Genomic DNA, 21,702 nt, shown 5'->3' on the forward strand with positions numbered 1-21,702 from the left:
CAACATTCAAGGAACAAATGCCATAAGTATCGGAACGAATATAAATGTGTTTTTTCTTCCCATTCAAAATCTCCATTCCTTGCATTTGCATGACTTACCGCTTCCATTGTGCGATGCTTAAGACGTTAAAACCGCTCATTAAGGCCCATTTTTCTATCCACCAGCCTAATTCAAACCTTAACAAAAAATGATCGACGTTATCGTGGGAATCACGCGTTCTGGATGCAAAACAGAAATTTCAGTGGGGGTCCGCGCTAGATAAATCCTCGAGATACGGGGCCCACACTCCCATCGGGTGGTCGATCAATCGGCCGTGCGAAGTAGAAGTTCGCCATGGTGGTTGAAGTTACCCTCTTGCGGAGTCAGTCACGCCCCGAGTTCGACGACCTCGCGTGGCCGCGCGGTGCCAAATCACCAAGGATGGGAAGCAGCACGAAATACTTCTCTGTGTTCCGTCACATCGGTCGACGCGCCGTCGTTAATTCGAGTCGATCGATCGTCCAGGGTCGCCTGTTAAAATAGCACCCCTCCCCCTTTTCCACGACGTCACTGACGTGTCCTTGAGAGAATACAACCCCCTTGCTCCGATAGGCTAAATACGAGCATCCTTTGTAGCTTGTGTGGAAAAAGGATCGTACCTTGGTATGGGGTTCGCTGATGGTTTGCGAGGGTTTATTAAGCGTGTATTGGTGTGTTGGTGTGGGGTGTTTGAGGATTGAGCGATTGACTTTGTTTAGATTTGAAATTTGGGAAATGGTGGACGTAGGGGATGGATCGAGAGTTCTGTACTAGTTGGTCTGGAGTGGCTGTTAACAGAACTTTTGTAATTTGACATTTAAATGGAAAATGTGGTTAGCAAGTTTAGGAAGAAAAGCAAATGTTTGTTCCGTAATCTGATTAAAAGTGGTAGAGGTTTGATCAAGAATATATTAAAGTATACAATGTATCAAAACCAATTTAACTAACTGAAACTCGTATTATTGTCAATATAGAATTATTATAACTCGAGAGGAAAGATAAACGAAATAAAAGAAATCGATTAAATTAAGGCGCGAACTGACGATTTCATGATGATCCTTGTCAATCAGAAAGGGTTGTGGATAATACAATTTTTATAGTTTGGTAAGAAGCATACACAAGATAAACATTGAATTAAGATGAACTAAAAGTTTCATTAGATTGTTGTCAATTAACAAAGTTTGTGTGGTTTCAAAAGACAGATGAACAGAACAGATAAGAAGTTAAGTGAGCTGAGAGACGAACAAAATAAAAGATAAATTAAGACATAATAATTGAGAGCGTCCCTTTTTTCAAATTTCCTGATATTCTAATATTTGTTTGCGTCAACTTCCGAGACACAAATTGGTTTCACTCGATGTACAAACACAGTCTCATCTCCATTGTCGAGATTAAAGACTTTTATACCCCAGTAGCTCGATGCTTGATACAATTATTCATGGAGAGGGAAACTTTAACTCTTCCCTGTGCACGCCTTTTAATAGAGATTGACGTATCGTAAATCCACAGTAACGCGGAGCTTTAAACAGATTCCACGAGTTAGGGGTCATTTAATCGAGTCAAGGGTGTGTACAGCATCCCTTCGTTACACATCATGCAAGTTTGCGTACATTGTATGCAAAATACAGCCGTAACTTTGAAAAGCCTTCTGCGTAGCAATTTTCAAGAATATTATTCGAAAGAAACTTTACGATTGACTCGTAACTTTACATTTAAATTTACGCCTTGGATAAGACTGTTATTAAAAATGACAAAGATTAAACTGTCAGACTGAATCTTGATTAAAATTGAACAATCAGACTCGTATTAATTAAATGATTAGATAATTTTATTTAATATATATATATATATGTGTGTGTGTGTGTGTGCGTGCGTGTGTGTGTGTATAATAATTGGATTATGATAGAATTTATAAAAGCGATTAAAGATAGATTACAAAAATTAAAATTCTTATCAGAAGATTAAAATTCGTTTCCAATGCTACTGCTCGTATATCTCCAACTTCCTATTCGTACGTCACGTGTCTGGCTTCAAATATTACAGGAAAAAAATTTGAAGTAGACACAGACGATCGATGTAAGCTTGGACGGTAAAAAAAAAAAGACTCTCTAAATGCGTAGTTGCTACGATGAGAATATAAACGTATGTGGAACGCCTATAACTGTTAAATCGTTATCTCTATTATAGCAGTATCTTTCGTAAAGCGGATAACACGGCACCCCTTAACAGGTTAGCAACCCTCTTTTTTTCGGTGGATTTTTTGTGAAGCGTGCATGCAAAAATCGAGCCACGTTATCCGACCGTTTTCTTGTTTTCCTTGTTCCGTCTCGTGGAAAAAAGTCGGTCGTCGAGAGGGAATGTTTTCCGGCGACCGATCAATACCACAACCTCTCGGTTTCTTCTCACCCTCCGAGATTCCCGCCGCTCCCTTTCGCACCCCTTTTCGAAGAATCGCGACGAAATCACGTCGACTTCTCTCCCTCGTTGTCGTTCGACCGGATCCCTTCGAAACTTTCGAATCGCTTCACGCTATTATTCGAAATTAGGCATTCTCGAGGACAACGAGGTATTTCGAACGAGCCGATTGTCTTGGAACTTTCGAGATCCTGGCGAGAGTCCATAAGGAATGCCAAAGCGTCTTAAGTGGTGGCTGTTCGAACGATTCAATGGACTAGGAAAATTACGCTATCGCTGCAGCTTTCGCGATTTTATGGAACAGTAGTTGGGAATTTCCCTTCCTTTAGGGAAATACCGCGGCATTCCAAGTTTGGCTATGGTATGGGTAGTTCGTGTGATTGAGTGTCGAAGATCGTAAAGAAAGAAATTTCGGCGATTTTGGTTCGCGGTTAGTTTGGAGTAAACAGTTTTATTCTCGTGAACGATGACGCATAGGTGGACTAATGGAGTTTCGAAGAAGCCTCCGTTGCGTGACCTGTATTTTTGTCGCTGCTCCTTGAATATTTCCGTGCGTTTCTTTCTTACGTAAATTTCTATTTTTCGCCAATATTTTCCATAAACTATACAAACAATCGTCGATAACCTATTATTATGATTAAAAACAATCTTTCGAACAACAAAATAATCTAATCGAAACCAATCTTTCTCGAGAGATATAAAGTTCAGAGATTTCAACTAAATCGCTAATAATCCATTATACTGCAGCATACAGTTGATAAGTCCGTAGACGATCAACGAAAGAAACAAATTCTTCGAACAACGAAGGTACTTGATCCAAAGCAAGTTTCTCTGAGAATGACAAAACTCCACCTAAAATATCAAGTGATTCGCCCACGATTGATTATAGTAGTTAATAGAAGCAGAAACAGCCAATTAAAAAATCGAATTCTTCAAACTAAGAAAGACCAGGAAGACACTTTCCACCGGAAAAGGATTAACATATCAAAAGAGAAATCGTAGGAATGATGGATTCATCTACGAAGCAGCTTGAATTGCGAAACGAGGATTGTCAAGCTGGTTCGATGATGCAAAAGCAGCCAGGTTCACGAGAATCCCTCGTTATCGTGCCGATCAGCTCTTTCCTCGAAACGAGTACGAGAGCCACGATGGAATTTCACTTGGAAGTCGTGGCTGGACTCGTTGCCCATTGTTCGATCGTTTTGTTGTCGTCCAGCGACGATTGTGTCGAGTCTGAGTGACAATGGAAACAATGGAGAACGCTCGATGTCATCGTGCCGCGAGCCGACTTTCCCTGTCTTTTCTTATTCAAATCCCGACCTCTGGAACGTCATGGTACGTCGAATGATTTCGTCGAACGGTTACGACCGCCTTCCACGGCATAAACGATCGTTTCGGCGAAGACTTTGCACCGATTTTCCAATAAAGCTCGAAAACGCGCGTTTACCGTAATGACGTCGCGATCGATGTTTAATAAAGCTCCGCTTCCTACAGGGTACGCGTTGGAAAATGAAATTTCTCATACGCGTTTGGGTTTATTGAACGTAAAATTTATAAACTACTTACGACGTTTCCCGCAGTGATGGAAAGCGTAAGATGTTAGAAGGAATAGAATTCATTTCTAGTTAACCCACTGAGTGAAATAATTTGTGAAAGTTGCTTAAACGCGATATTATTGAGAAATGTATATAAAGTAGTTCGCGTATTGTTTTGTCAAGATGAAACAATGTAAAAGAATAATAGGTACATTATAAAAGGTCTCTTTATATAAGTCAGAAACACAATGACTTAACGTGCTTATTGTGAAACTGCTTACTGTGAAATACAATGGTGTGTTAATTAATTTCACTTATTTTCCAGTAAATAATAATATTTCCACATTTACACAATAAGTATTTTCAAATAAACGAACGAAGTTATACAGCCGGCTGTTTATTAAACATTTCAACGGAAACGGAAAAAGAAATACAAATTTTGGGAATTTGCAAAAATCATTCAGATAGATTTTAAGCAATTTTAATACAAAAACACATATACATATTTCAATTTTAATACATATTCTTACATCTATATCCTATAATTCTATTTTCTAAAATTTCCATTACACGTTTCTCAAAAGTAGACAATTGCTTCCAGAGTAGTTTTGGTGAAAATCCAGAATGATAAAGTTCTGAGGATTCTTCCAAATTCAGTTTCGCCCCAAAGCACCCTAGTATTCTAAGCTTGTCAACTGTCCAAACATACTTTTCAACAGCCGATCCTCCACCATGATTCGTTCCACGATTTACATCCACATGCATGTTACATTCCACGTAATACGATCCCAGCAATTACTTCCAATATTTCGGTGCGCGGCATCGAGTCTCATACAACTCCATAATTGGTGACAGCCGACGAGTTCGCACGTCTTCCGAGAACTTTTATTACCGCGCCGGCTATTTCTGATGCTCGGCCGCGTGCGATCGCATCCCGACGTCGATGCACGCATTCGTTGCACTCGATTTTTTCGCGCTTACACCCCCTCCATCGCTTTTTCAGCTGGTTTAAAAATTGAACCAGGTCGGTCTGGCTGAATCATTTGTCTAGCGAGGTTTCGCGACAACGAATGGAAGTGGCTCGCCTTCCAACGTTCTTCCTGATGAATATTCTTGGTAGCATGGTGAATGTATGTACGGTTGTTCAGCGGAGATGCGTTGCAGAGGTATTAAGCTGGGTTTGATATATTTTTGGAAGTGGTTTGAATGTTCGAGGAAGAGGTAATGCAGTTTTCACATTTATATAAGTTAGGCTTTTACGTTTAAGAGGCTTTTTCATTTGTTGAACGATACGAGGGTTAATCAAGTTGAGATGGTTTTTCGAAAGAGCTTGAACGTTCGAAGATTGGGCGATTAATTACAATGCTTAATTACAGGAGACAGGCTTCTAGGGAGCATTCTGAAATTATTCATTTCTTTCGTATTCAGTTTACGTCTACAACTTTGCAATAATAAGTAGATGGATTAATCGAATGAAACACGGTTGTTTGAAAGCAATTTCTTTAAAGAGAATCGAAGAATCGTAGGAATTAGCTCACAATAATGAAGACAATTCTCTAAAACAATCTAAACGAAAGCAATTTCTTTCTTTCTTGTATTTTATTTGCATCTAGAATTTTATAATATGTAACAGTTAAGAAAAATTTCAAGCACAATAAACATGAATTAATCACAATGGTATTATTAAAATTAATTCATCTTTAAAAGAATGATTAACTGTAAATTTCAATATAAATAGTTTACTTAATAGGTCGTATTTATAGATGTGGCAACATTTGTGGAAGTAATATGAGGGAAATATACGCTGATTGGTGGAAAGCGACCTATATATTGGGGTCAATTGTTCCGTGGCCAAGCGACATAGGTATAAACATTCATGACCGACATACACGAAACTCACGCATAGTCGTTCGAACTTTGACCCGTGAACTTGAGTAATAACGCGTAACGCCCGGCTTCGTTAGTTCACGGTCAGCATCACTATGTACATCCGTCGTTTTTCTTTCAGTTAATTCAATCAAATGTCACATAATGTTCAGAAGCAATGGACTATACGATGATCGGGTACAGTTAATTATTGTTAAATTATTATTCCCTGTGTAATTAATTTCTTTTTAATTTCTACGATTTCATACATTTATAATATTTTTATTTCCTATTTACATAATACTTAATATTGTTAAATATATTACTGAAAAAGATTTAAAGTTCAAACTGTCAGTAATTCTTATACCTTTTTTCGTATGTCCTGTAACAGTAACATTAAAACAAAATTGATGTTTATTAAATTAATAAGATAAATTAAGGATAAAGCGAAACGAGAGAATAGAATTCTAAGATTATATTTACCATTGACTTTTGTTTGCTAAGTTCAACTATGGTCGACATAGTTTAATGCAGTTTCTACTTTCCAAATGAATCATGGTAGAATACTATTTGCTTGTCGTTCATGCTTGTTATCACACGAATTGTGAAAGTGAAGAAACCATTGTAAAAGGTTATTGTCGTTTTACATGACAGCGTACGTTAATTAGTAGTGTATTTGCCGATCCATCGTTACAAATCGGTTAGCGGTTCTTTTAATGTAAAACAAGAGTCGTCGATCGCCTGTAACCGTGTCGAGATTTCGCGCTTCTACGATCGCTATTGTCATTTTTCTATCTATTGTGGCATCCAGTGAAAGTATTCTTCGAACGTAGCGATATTAAATCGCCGATACGATCGAAACGTTTCTTTTCATAGAGTTTCAATCGGTTTCAATTATGGTCACAACATTCAATTTGCGTTTAGATACTTTTACTGAAATAAGTAATAGCCTATGAACATTAATTCTTTTACAATGTAGTACGAGAGACGCTTCAGCGAAATGGTTTTAGAAATTATATGTTTTTTATGCTTTTGTGTGCAACGTAATTATTAAAATGTATTGACTCGAAGAAGCAGAAAACGTGTCAGAAAAGATGTGACGATAAAAAATAATTATTCAGTAAGTTATTCTGTAAGCTCATTCTGAATTCTTTTCCTTATACTATCCATTAAACCGGTCAACGGTATTTCGTTTTAAAATTTTTAATGTTGAACATTCTTAAGAATTTTTGGTTGATTTGTCAATCTTAATTCTTGGGCGATGTAATAACATGAGGCATACAAAATACATACTTTCAACATTTTATAGGCGATAAATATTAATAATGGTATTACGTATGATGAAATTTAAGACGTGAGATTTATAATCCTACATTGAACAACTTCACTAAGTCTCTCTTGTACTGAACTGAGAGAGGAGTAATCTTATTAAGTAATATCTCCAACACTTGTGTGATTTTCCTCGTGAGAAAGACTTAAGAAACTCACAGTACGTTATAAGATGGAACAATAAAATTTATTTTAAATATGCTAATAAAATCGCCTGATCGTTGAACAGCACGATCGAACAGGAATTTCAATGTTAATTTTCTTCGACACTTTTATAAAGCTTCTCTCACCTGGTTCTAAAAAATGTCCAATTTATCTGAACTATCCATCGACTGTCTGTGATCATTATTTTTTTTTTTTTTTTTTTTATACAGAAGTGTTTCTTATTTTTACTCATTTCGGTAAATCAACTTGGATCGTATATATTTTTAAAAAAATCGCCATCATTTGCATTTTCGCGAAAGTTGCGTGAAAACGGCTTAACCTGTTCTTGCCCGGCGAACAAAACGATCGACCTAACAAACTCCGTTTCTTCTGTTTGCAGATCGTACAACGATTCGAGGCGGTGACCGAGCACGGCAAAACCACGCAAGGTAACACTGCTTTCACTTTATTTGTCGTACCGTTTAAGCAATCGCAAAACACTGAAAAATCGCTGAATTATCCAACGATGCACGGGAAACATTTTGCTAACGTAACGAAGCGGAAAAGAATCGTGGAACCTGACATAGAAGAGAAACATTCGGGTCAATTCTATGAGAAGAGAAAAAGCTGAAACTATTTTCGATTTCGGCCCATGTTACATCATAATCGCGTAGAGTAATATCGTATAACGTTGACTCACTTCCGGCCGCTTTAGTTTAATATTCCGGCTGTGACGCACGCCCTTCCTCCGTTCATCCCATCGGTAATGCGTTCGGTAAATATTCGAAGGCTGAGAAAGTAATTCATCAAAGTTAATTTATCAAACGAACCAACCAACCAATAAATCGTCAGACGGCCACCCATCGAGGACTACCGCAAAGAAGTTCAGTTCCATAGTTTCTATCGACGATGAAAATTTCCTACATCGAGGATTTTCAAACTTTTCATAGCATCAAGTCTAAAATTGAAGGATCTAGCAAATGAAACCAAGTAGAACGAGTAAAAAGTAAAATCAAGTAAATGGTACTACCGACAAAAATACACAAGATGTCAAGAAATTTTATAAAATTATACGCTAACTCACTATAATCCTTAATAGTTATCATCAAAGGAAATCATTGATACTATTATCATGTGTGAAGTTCTACGTTATTTTACTTTAGTGACGAATGAAATAAAATAAATATAATTAAATGTTTTACTATTATACAATATTAGATACAAAGTAGAAAGTGAAATTTCACCTATGGCAACCTTTAAGAATTAATTAAATGACAAAAGTAACTTGAATTCGAATATGTTATTTGAACTTCGTGTCCATACGAGTTGAAGTTATTTGAATTCAAATTGTTCCGATGCGAAAGCAACTTGAATTCAAGAAATATGACTCAATGTTCACGTTACGTGAGAACATGTTTCTGAATGGTGTGAAAAAACTGTAAGTGCAATTCAAAGCAATGAATCACATGGTAATCGATAAAATAGCTAAGCTTTCATAAGTAACATTTCGAGTCATTCTTGCTCGAAGGTGATAGGTTAACGTGAATTTATGTATATTTCGTAGAATGATGGAATGCAAATGTCGTTCTGAGTTCGATGATTTTTGGTATTCAGCCGAATGGAGGTCGACGATTAATCAATGAAGAAAGTTTCGTATGGAAACTGTTGGCAACAACGTTTTATTTTTCACGTGATCGGATTGGTAGTGTTTAGTGATATTTCTGGACCACTGTCAAGTTAATTGCACGGTTTTGAAACATGCCAGCTTACGAACGACAATGGCATTCAGTATTATACTTAACCGATGTTTACGTAAAGTCTGGCCTTTCAACGCTGTTTCTTTGTACATATTAACGCTAAGACGTATTAGTGTAACAAACAATAACAATGAAAGTCGACTACTTTACTACGTTGAATGAACGCCAGGTCCATTAATCATCATCGTTTTCTTGAATTTTGTGTGGAAAAATAAGCAAATACATTGTAGGAATCATCGTTGAATTGTTCTATGAATCATGAGAATTTTAGCGTTTGTTAAATATTAAACAATTGAACATACAGAATTGTCCCATAGAATGGATGGCGATGAATGATTAATTGGAAGGGCGTCGAAATATGATTCCCAAACGTTTAATGCAGTTAATGTATCGTATTCCCAAATCGTTCCAAAATATTAATTCGTACGAAATGAATCTATATCATCAAATTTAGTTTCAGAATAATTTATACAAGGCAGCGTCACTGAACTTCCATCGTACGAAATAAAGGTTGATATTCAAATTAGAATGAAATTCAAACTTTTTGACTCAAATTTTAAAGAAGATTCAAATTCACATACAAGTCGAAGTTCTCAAATTTTCAAGTTCAAGTTTTCAAATCCAAATAAAAATTTTGATCGATCATCCTTGATGTTAATTGAATCAATTATTCAATTAAATCAAACGAAACATCCTTAAAAAAAACTTCTACGAGCGCAAGAAATCCAAGCAATGCAAATCTTGAGACGTTTATTAATAACTCCTTTTAATATCATTAAAAATTTTAATGTCCAAATTAAGTGCCAAAAATTGCCTGTGCCAAAATAGATCCAAAACTCTTGGAACGAGACCAAGGAAAATTCCAATTCGATTTCAAATTTAAATAAAAATGCATGTCAACAGCAACTCATTCCTGAAGACTACCACAAGCATGACAAACCCAAAATACGCAAACCTCAAGCACCTCGACGCGCCACATAATGTAAGCTCACAGCACATTACGTGTCCGCGCGCCAAACAACGTTCATCTTCCGCGTGTTTCCGCGGTGGCCGTGTTTCACAGCGATTTCGGCCGTGTCGCGTGTTCCTCAGAATTTTCATATTCCCTCGGTCTGCTTGTAATAAAAGACAATGAGAGCCAGCTTGGTCGCGCGTCCTGACAAAGCTTGTGAAGCTGATTTATCGGCGCGTCATGAGGACGCGTTAGGCCGTCTGTCGACGTTCCTCGAGTTTCGAGCAACGGAACGTGTCGTAACGAGCCGGCATTCATGGTACAGCGAGAAGAACGGCCTTGCTACATTATTAGACACCGCGCGGCATTAGGCGTGCAACAAAAGCGGCATGCACACGCTTCGATCGTGCCACGGATCTTTACACGCGTAGCTGTCGTTCAAATATCGATCTCAGTCGATTGTGGATTTTATTTATTTTTAACCTTCTATCGAGCTGTAACGAATAATTTTTAATGGACTTTGTTGATTGTATATTTGGAGGAAATTTATTGCATACTTACAGCAACAGTAACGATCGATTTGTTGCATAACCTGCACGTCGAAGATGTTTCGTCCCGGCATCGAGGCCTTGGAATTAGAATTCATACAATACATATGTATAATGCAGTGACTCGCGAAAGTATTTGAACAGTTACCATAGGCGATTTTTACGAATATATATTATGTGTGATACACGACATTTTTTGAAACTTCGTTTCCATTGTACAAGACAGGACTATCGTTATTATATTAATAAAATTTTATATCAATCCGGAAATACGTGTAGGAGTCGCAAAGCGTTCATTGGAAATATACACTTGTAAAATTAGCGTACAGCATGAATGCTGATCTTAAACATACAATTTGTGCTAAAGATAGTCTCGCTAAATATTCTGGCTTATTAATATAGTAAATAATTCATAATTAATAAAACATAGATAATCGTTCAGATACTTCAAGGATTTTTGCAAAGTATATGTTTCCAATAAATACCTAATAACATCTATATACATCTTCAGATTCGTTTCAAATTTTTATCAATGTAATATTACCAATATAAACCGTAGCCGTGTCTCGGTTGCTGTGTTAAGAAGTTGCTGTGTTCAAAATGTTTCGTACAACATGCAGTATCAGTAAGCAGTTTCTACGAGTATTGGAATATTTCCGTAAGCCACTGTACATTCATAAGAGGTGTCATGCAAGTGTTAGAATGCTTTCGTCAGTGTGTGTATATTTGCACTAAATGTTTAGTAACTCTTATGTACATACATTTTTAATTATGTTTAAAGCTCTAATGTAGTTGTAATAGTTGTTTCTCGATATAGTAAGGCTGTTCCTATGAACGACACTCTACGTAACTAATCATACTAATATTAGCACCGTTTGAGTCACCACGGTGATTTTCCTGTACCAATACAACTTTTCATATGTTTCACCACGCTCATGAATTTTTGCTCTTGCGGCCTCTAGATGGAAGTGAAAAATACCATCTGGAGCCAGGCCAATCGGACTATTCGCAGAGCAAGTGGCATAAATAGCTTTGTTGTCCGGTGAACGAGACGGTGCGTTAAGTATCTTGTCCGCTGAACGGGAGCTCGTTTTCCGCGTGGAGAGCAAATTACGTCAACGGTTGTAATAACATTTTGATATCCGAGAATGACGTTTTAATGACTTTCTTTTGAATTTCTGAAATTTTATGTGAATTCTTTGGAACGACATTTAACACGACAAAATTAGTAATAGTCGATATCTACATTTACATTTACATTTACATTTTAAATATTTTTCGATTTTACAAGATTGTAAAAGAAATATTAGAAAGTTTGCAATCGACGAGAATAAGATTGACCTCGTCATAATATTTAGTAGATAAAACGATTATTTACCTAGGTTACACATTTTAAATATGAATTCGCATAAATATTTGCCTTCTATTCATCAATGACCATCACCGCTCCCAATTGTCTTCAAATAATCTTAACACATCAAAAAAAAAAAATATTTTATCCTAGGAGCTGTAATAAGTTGGAATATACTACATAAAGTTTAATTTTTCCAAAATATCGTATGAAGATGCAATTTTAATAAATATCTTCGCCCCTTTTCTTAACATTGCTATCTGAGTTATTAACATTATGGACAATTTTTTAGTCCACGAAATTTATCTTCTTTTAATCATTTCAAAATATCTGGTAACGTGGGTCACCGTGACATTCAACGTGTTAACTAAGAATTTCCATCGAAAGAACCATACAGATCTCATTCTGAAACTATACCTCAGCTATCCACTCAAATGACCATCGTCTCTATTCATGACCACGACCAGCGGTAAACAACAGGCTACGGTAAGATGCATTCATGCTGCTTCTGCTTGTGTTGCCATTTGCTACTAAATGATCGACGTTAATCGTCTTTATCCACGTCGTAAAACTTACCCTTGGGAGAGTTCGCAAGTTGCTAGGAGTACGCGCGTGAAAACGGTTTACGAGCGGTTTTTCAGGCGAGGAACCGGTCGTTTCCCGTTTCGCAGAGACGACGGCCCATTCACAGCGACGCGGTCGGTCACTCGGTCGAGCGTGGTATTCCTGGGGTGACACACACCGCGCCGTCACCCCGACGGAGACGAGGCCTTCTCTATTTATAAATGTGGGTCGACGTGGCTGCGCAGCCGGCTCGTTTCGTCATTATTACGAGTCCGCGCGGAAACCGACTATTCTCCTCTTTCTTTCTATCGCTCTATCCAACTCGTTGACTTCGATGCATACCGCGGCAGAATGACGATTAATTGGCTCGACGCCTGGAATAGGGCGATTGTTAATCGTCTCGCGACTATCGCTTCTTCATTTTGTTTGAGGAAAGGAGAAACGTTGGGAATTTTTGTAAACTCGATGAATTTCGATGAATCTTGATCGAAGGAAGGAAGATTTGTTATAATTAGACTGTGGATATGTTTATGCACATTCGCATCCTTTTTTTAAATAGGACAATTTCTGGTCGCCTCGCGACTACTGCTTCTCGATTTCGTTTGAGAAGAGGAGAAATATTGGGCATTATTGTAAGTTCGATGAATTTTGGTGAATTCTGATTACGGAAGGAAGATTTGTTATAATCAGGCTGTAGATATTTCTGAAAATGTATTTCTTTGTTGAGCAGGCCGATCGCTGATCGTTTCACAAGTACTGTTTCTCGATTTCGTTTGAGAAAAGGAGAAATGTTGGGAATTTTCATATGTTTGATGGATGAATTCTGACATAAGTAAAACGTATTTGTGAATAAATTATGTTATTATAAATTTGTGCTTTCGACTTTCTAAATGTTGCTCTTTGTTGCCATAAATGGATGAAGTGAAAGTGTCACCTTTATCGTAGATTTTTCTGATCTTTACGGGATATTTATCATCTATTATCGGAATATTATTCGCGATATTGTCGTTCAGCATTTAAAACTTCCAAGATATAGCTTGTAGAATATCTCTTCTATCATACCTGTCACGTTGCCTTTTTGTTGCCATTATAAACAAATGATAGAAAATCCTTTACTGTTACATAAAACAAACTTGTATCCTAAGTGCAAAAAGATACAGGAACTCCGCTTCAAAGGACAAGATATTTCTTGCCGCAGACAACCTCGATCGATCCGACTCTTTTACGCCGTATACGTGTCATGCTACTTCGAACTTCTCTTTCAACACTAACATCGACCATATCGCCTCGTTTGTGCACCATACATAGATATGAACCATATTTACGAGGTATATAGAAATTTTATGAAATCCGCCATCGAATCTGTCTAGACGCGAGACAAGTATAATAAAGAAGTAAGTTACCGACTGAAATTTTTCCAATTCAATATATTCCATTTACCGTTTCCTATCAAAAAACACATAGCAAACAATAGCAAAATTGTACAATTCACCAGTCTTCGAATAATGACTCTCGGTGAAATTTTTTTGACACGTTGAATGCGAATGTTGAACGTATATTTTTTGCTTTAAAAGCTGCTATACATTGAGACATACAGTGGACTATAAATTTCAATTTTTACAAAATAGTCACTGTTATTTAAACAATTCACATTGTTGGACATTTCTCAATCCATGAAATTTATCTCATTTTAATCATTGTAAAAAATTTAGTATAAAGTATACATTTTACTTTACTATAAAGTAGTAAAGTAATACTCTACTTTATTATAAAGTAGAGTCTTGATGATCATCATAGCTGTCAACTGTTACATGTTTCTTAAACATCGATTTCTCTGTTGCTGGATTATCAATTCTTAGGCAATTTCGACTTACATGTAGAAATTTAAGAAAGACACGAAAGGAAAGTTTTTCATTAGATTAAAATGTTTCAATCATCAGTATTCATTATTATATACACGGCTAATTCGACCATTAGGATGTCATCGTTCCATTCCATTTGAAATCACAACAGGGGACTCGCAAATACGATTAAACTGGGTTGGCGCGGAATTCGCGCATAGATCGCAAGGTCGATTTCTTGAATGGCTTGGCATTATAGAGGAGAGACATCCGTTGTTCCGTTCCGTTCGTTAAGCTCGTAGAAGCTTGATTAGAACGGCGAGAACGTATGTATATATATCAATCGGTTAGCGCAGCCTTGGTCGTGGAACGGTCTTTTATTTTTAGAAAATTATTGGTCCGCCCTGTAAACAAGAAACTGATACTCTGTTTATCTTTACAGTGAGCAACCGCGTTCCCTCGCCTAGTTCTGTTCATACTAGATTCTTTAGCGACCTATTGGATTATTTCAGAATCGATTGAACCCTTTGCTATCCGAAAATACCATGATACCATCAATCGACAACTCTGTCACGCTTTTGCAGGCAAGTTTTTTAAATTAAAGATTTTTGAGTAAAAGAAACATTATACACTTCTATGAACTATATTATAACTACATATAATGCGATACTTTTCTTTATTCCTCTCTTTGCTTTCCTTGTTATGCGTGAAAATAATAATAAAGTGCTAACATTTTTTTGAAGTTTAATTTTTGGAATTATTGGATTAATTGGTAGGCGAAGAAAAATAAGTTTGCGCATATTGGTATATAAATTCCAAAAATTAATATTCTATTCTAGTATTTCTTTGGTAAAAAAAAGGCGATTCCTCTAGTAAAAATGTTCTTTCATCTTGTCGAGTGTAATAAAAAATTATAAACTAATTTTAAGCATTCGAAAAAATTGCGCGAGGCCGACAGAAGATGACAGATGTTGACAAAGTTTAAAGAAAGGAATGCCAAACTTTCCAGCCTTTGTTTCAGCATTTTTGCTTGCGAATGCTTTGTCTGGACAGAACGATGCTTGTTGATCCTCGAGTATGTGGCAGTGTTTAGATCTTATTTTTGGAGGCACGTTCGAGTATGACATCGAAAGAGAATAACAAAACTGTAAAACATCGGGATCGTTCTCTGCATCTTTCTAGAACCAGTCTAAGCAACGTCATACCGAATGTGAAAGAAACCATCAAATGTTACCAAACTATAACTTCTTCGGCTTTATTTCTCTTATAAATAACATGCGCGTCTCTAGAGAAACGAAAAACAACGAAATGTCTGATTTCACATTTTCTCATAATATCACTAATGATTAAAACCAATCACAATAACGTTCATGTTCTTACATATTAACGCAGTTCGTTACCAAAATATTATTTATCGTACTGTTTCAAGGTAGCTTGCATAATATTGTTTCCAAAAGTTCCGAAAGTGACTCATCGACCGAGATACGTCGAAAAAAGAGGAAAACGCCGCGTGTTTTCAGTTCGACGTCGAGACGGTACAGAACGGAATGTGTATTCGTGACATTTGAAGGGGTGTCTTAAATTAAAACGATGGCAGGGCGGTCTGGGCTGGCAGCGGCTACGAAAGAACACGGCGATTGCCACATCGACTTTTTGGCAGTGGCCATTCTCGAGCTCTCGTTCGCCTTCTTTTTTCTCTGCTCTTGTTTGACACCCAGCCTTTACGATGTATATACGATAGTGTATACAATATAAATACACAATATACATGTGTGACCTACGTGTATATATAACATACAATCTAACGTATGTGTATACATAAATATGTATTTAAACGACTTAGCAGTCGTTTAGCGGTCGAATGTTGCTTTTTTTCCCAAAAACTACTATATTTTGAACGCAGCACGTTTATTCGCGGTCTTGAGCGTTTCCAGTGACGCGAAATCGTTGCGTTGTTCGCTCGAGTTTTTACGAGCCAGCCTGTTATATTTCGCTCGAGACGCGGACAATATGCTTCTTATCTTTAGCATGAATTTGCTTTAAACGAACTAGACTTCGGAGGAAAAAGAGAATACGCCGCTTAAAAAAAGAAGAAGCAATTTTGTCTGAACTTTTAAGAAGGAAAAAGGCGGTGCTGTTGCGAATTGGTTTTCACGGATGAAGAACGAGATACGATAACTTTGGACTGTTGACGATAATTGGTTACTGTGTTCATGTTAATCTTTATGTATTTGCTAATTTTAACGCATTGAGTATACACGAACGAAATTAGGTCTTGAAAATTTGTATTTCGGCGAAGGTTTTACAGAGGGACAAATTTACGGAATTGATTTCGTTTGTCTTTGCAATTCTGTAGAATTAAAGTAGTACCTGTGTCTAATTAATTTTTCGGTCAAATATTCTTAAGAGTGCACATATAAAATTTGGCATTTTTCTTTGTTTCGTATCTTTTTGTTGTTAAATTTGTCGTTTCTTCCTCTTTACCACTTTTCATAAAAAATATTTGTTACTTCGGAGTTACGTAAATCAAACTTTATCGACAATTTTCTACCATAATAGCTACTTTTGTGACAAACATTGTCTATCCTAGATGAAGAATATATGTAATAAACAATAATGGAATTAGAAATCGAATTTCTATTAACAAATCTATGTTCCATTCCATTGAAGCTTAAATCTGACTGACAAATTACTACGATTTAGTCATTTTCTAACTTATTACAATTCATATTTTACTCGACTACTGTTGGATCTCAATTCAGGATCGCTATTTTTATCCAACAATGAAGCTAACGGAAGCTTGCCAACGATCAAAGCATCGATCTTTCAGGATAGCGAGGAAAACTCTCATGGACGAGTTTATCGTGGGAGATGATTATTGTCGGATTAATCAAATGAAAACATCGAAGTGTCAGTCGTGCAATCGATTTATTAGATGCCCGGAAAAAGAAATTCAAGGACGCGGATAGAACGGCAGAGGGGACAGGTTATAACATAACCTTGTAAATTACGCTGTCGTTACGTCGACGATAATTATGCCGTCGCGTTAAATAATCGTCGGCCCACCACGGACACGCTCGGTTTCAAGGTTACTGAAACACGAGTTCCTGAACCCTTCCATAATCGGAAATTAGGAGGCAGACTGATTATAGACACTGTTACGGGTCAAAGCACCGTGTTCAGTTACGTCTCAACGATCGATCCTCTGGTGATATTTGACCTCGTCGATCAAGACCAGCGTTCATAATCGTTTCTATTTTATTGTTAACAGATCGTCAAGGATTAATAGATTATGAAGACCGTTTCAGTTATTTGCCATGTGTCGTTCGTAAAGCGATAATAAAAATTAGATAAATGGGATATAAATTGGGCGCTATAAAACTAGAAATATTTAATAAAATACTAGAAATATATAAGATTATAAACATAAAAGAATATAAGAAATTCTGTTAAAGTATCTCAATTATTTTGCACGTTATTTGTGATTTTATCTCAACGACATAGTAAAATTACACTTCTACCTTCTGAAAGCTTCTGACAAATATTGTATATCATCTTACCAATGTTTAATACGTTTATCGTAAATTTTAAATTATCTCATAATTCAGGTTAGATAACGTCTAAGACACTCCATATTTTCCAGAAACTATAGAAAACCACAAGACATCTCGTCTTAGAGAAAGATTACTGCAATAGGCTGGAAATTTATTGTATAACTTGTCTTTCATTTTTCGTTTACGATTGTCACTTGCCATCAAACTATTTTACGTAATGACGATTTCTCAGTTTGAGTATAATATTCAGTAGATATAACATTGAATACAAGAAGAAAAATTTCCATTCGAATATAAATGTTCACACAATTGGAAGATGAAACCTTGCAAACATAGGCAAGGAAAAACGTACGAGGCTATGACTATGAGGTACGAGAAGTCACGGGAGTTTAATCTATTTGGCGCGCGAAATAAATCGTTTTTTCGCGATAATAACGAAGCGAGCCCGATTACTGCTTTTCAATAAGAATTCACTAATCAATTCCATGCTCGTTGACGGCTCGAAAAATCATATCCAGTTAATTTTACCGATCGAATCTACCGCTCTCTTTTCCTATATTCCCTTTCTCGTTCGTCATTCTCTTTATCGAATGTGGACCGAGATTGACTAAAAATATATCTCGATATTGCCGAGTATTTTCCGACAGAACGCAGAAAAATGATAAATTATTTATTGAAATATTATTTCTATTTTAATGAAAATACCTGTTTATTCATTTTCCGATATGCTAATTGTTAGTCTTACGAATTTTGATTTTTTAAAGATCAGTTCTAATTTGAAAGATTGATTATTCAAATTATATTAATTATTAGTAATTTAATATTACAAATATTAAACTGGCGGTTGATTCTGTTCAATATATCGATATTTATAATCCAGAATTTTGCGAATCTCTTCTTTAGAAAACTTCCATAAAAGTGTTATTTCTTCGAATAGAAATTAATATCACAACCCTATCGTTTTACTTGCTCGTATTCAGATACGAAGAAACGGTTCAGGTTGATGAGAAGCCGAAACGTCTAAAACTAGAAAACTGGAAGCGGCTCGTAGGAAAATCAAAGCAAACGAAACGGTCATCCGTATTTGATCGACCAAAACAGTTTCACTGGTGCCGACCGACCCACTAATAATAAGAGCTCGGATTGACGCGAGTATGTCGCGCTCGATGTTTCATCGCTCGAAGGTCGATCAATCGTCGATCGATTATTGCCAGGATTATACCGACAATCGGCGGTCGCTGAAGAGGAAAACACAGGGAACAGAAATCGATTAGAAACTAGACGAACGGCTTCGTTTGAACAGAACCGTGTCGAATTTTACAGTTTCCCCTTGTTAATCAGAGAAACAAGCCGAACGATGCCTCCATTGTTCCAACATCGCGTTCCTCCGATCCGTTAACAACGATAATCGCGATCGAACCTTTGCTCGTCTCGAATCGTCAGTTACTTTGTTCCTCTACCATCGAATAAAGTCCATTTTTCCCCGGAACAATTAAACTCGTTGTTCTAAGAAACGCGTTAAGCCTGGGTGATTGATCGTTAATCGAGGATCGAAATATTTATGACCATCGTTGAGGTGTCAACCATGATAGATCTCGATTATCTCATCCTTTGTTTCCATGAATCTCGCCTTCCACGACGTTTATCAGTGAATGAATATGTTACAAAGGCTAAAAATATATAATCGTCCCTTATGCAGCACGATGTTTACTTTGTTGCAAAGTTATTCGTGTCGGTAGCAAAAGGAGGAAGAGATAATAATAGGAATGTACAGGGTGTTATACAGTGGCATGTATTTTTTCTTTGTGCCTTTCTTTATCTTTCATACGTTAAGCTTTACAAAGTTGAAGTTAGGACATCTTTTAAACCAAACACCTTTGGACACAAGTGCCTCAATACTTTTATATTTGTAGTAATATTTCTGTATTGGTTAAAACCGTATATTTTTTTCTTCTTTTTTCTAAAAGAAGCTGAAAGGAATTTTATAGTAACGAAAGAAATGAGATTCTCCATAATATTTTTATAATATACCCAACACATTTCTTTTTCATTTTCTTGTAAAGAACGTATTTCTGTTTTTGTGTATTAATTATCGTATTTAAGTAAAATGTCCGTATAATCAGTCATTAAAAAATCCGACGATTTATAACGAATTATAATTGAATGTTTCCAACCAAGCCTTAATTGTGTCTAAAGATTATTTATAATATATTGGCTAGATAGATCGTCTAAAGCCTTAATCGCTTGAATATTTATTAACTGCAACGTCGAATATTGAAAGTTGAAAGATTGCACGACCAAAGTTTCTGTCGTCCGTTATTTATTACGTCTTAATGGTATAAACCATAAATTCTCGTCAAAATGCGTTTCAATAACGAACATCAAACGAAACAGAACGACTCTAATATAGGTATCGCTGAATTATTCAAAATCTCAACTGATATTACGTAATAGCAGTGTAATAGGTTTCGCTGCGATCGTACGCTTCTTCGAGCGTGGGTTGCTTTCTGATAACCTACGTGCCAATCGATAGTCGCATTCCTATAGTTCACCGCTCGATCGAATGTGTAACTGTTTGTTACACTCGTTTCACACCTTCGACAAACTTTAAACTAGCGTTGTAAAAGAAAGTAAAGATGAAAATTTCATCGAATCGAAATATTCGAAATATTATTAAGGATGGAAAAGTTTGCAAAGATATATTTTACTTGATTTCGCTTTTTTTTATAAAAAAAAAACAACAAAGCTTTCCTTAAATGAATCACTTGCTCGATAAAAAGTTTTGTGTGCATCGGAAATAATAATGCTATAGTTAATACCGATTTTATTTTTTATAGTAGTAATAATTGGAACGCGATTTTTGTGCAAATTCATATTTTTGGCAATATAATTAAGAAAATAGCACCTCGGTGGAACATTGTTTTTCCTCCTAGTTATTATAGAAAACACTATAATTTGAATATTTTACATATTTTTTCATATCATGCACATTCTGTGCAATTTTGCATTTTCAAATCTCCTATAAATGTATAAAAGTCCGTAGGCGAATAATAATATATGATTTTCTCGGAACGTTAGCTATTCACGTGATAGAAGAATTGGGATATTATACTCAATTTGCAACACATTAACCCAGCATCCTGGGTTCCGAAGAGGTCAGGTGCTAGCACGTGACGAAAGGAATCACGTCAAAACAGCGAGCAAACGTACAATTCCACGGTCACGTTAACGGAACTGACGCAAACGCAAACGATGATTACGAATTCAATTAGAGTCCACGCTTTTTTTTTTTTCTCTCGTCGAACAACGGAAACTTTTTATCCACGACGCATTTGCGTGTCTCTCCTCGATGTTCGAGGTTCGGTCATAACCAGACCGCCGGTCTTATTAGGCTTCCATCATTTCGTTAAGCAATCTCGATGATTGGATGACTCGATAGGTCATGATTAACGAAATCTTTTCTGTAATTTATAGTCTCCGTCTCGTTGCCGAAGACAGATCACCTCGTTTAATTTATTCATATCGTGAGAAGACGCGCTAAGTGAAAGTTATCTTATATTGAGAAGAAAAAAAAAGGAAAACAAAAAGAAAGAGAAGAAATTATTCTTTGGAACAAAAAGCATTATGGAACTATATTTTGCTCTAAATTTCATTTACATATTTTTTCTACTATATGGGCATTCTTTAGTGAGAAAGCTATTTACATGTAAAAAGCAGATATTGTAAAAGGTTAAACCACTAAAATGCTTCCTTCGTTTATAGAAACAGATAATTAATCTTGTGTTATACAATGGCCAATGTTTTAACAGACAAATGCTTACACGTGTA

At 36.3% G+C, this 21,702-nt stretch overlaps 1 protein-coding gene across 1 annotated transcript in view; it reads left to right on the forward strand.

The window, feature by feature from the left end:
* The window catches only part of LOC117239730 (protein Tob1-like), a 122,429-nt gene that overhangs the window by 20,299 nt on the left and 80,428 nt on the right, over positions 1-21,702 (forward strand). The window contains exon 2 of the mRNA XM_033505543.1: positions 7,708-7,756. The gene's annotated coding sequence lies outside the window, so the exon portion shown is untranslated. The remainder of the gene's footprint in view (positions 1-7,707; positions 7,757-21,702) is intronic.

Source organism: Bombus vosnesenskii, unplaced genomic scaffold (assembly GCF_011952255.1).
Source record: "Bombus vosnesenskii isolate JDL3184/JDL3185 unplaced genomic scaffold, Bvos_JDL3184-5_v1.1 scf7180000014105, whole genome shotgun sequence".
Classification (NCBI taxonomy): domain Eukaryota; kingdom Metazoa; phylum Arthropoda; class Insecta; order Hymenoptera; family Apidae; genus Bombus; species Bombus vosnesenskii.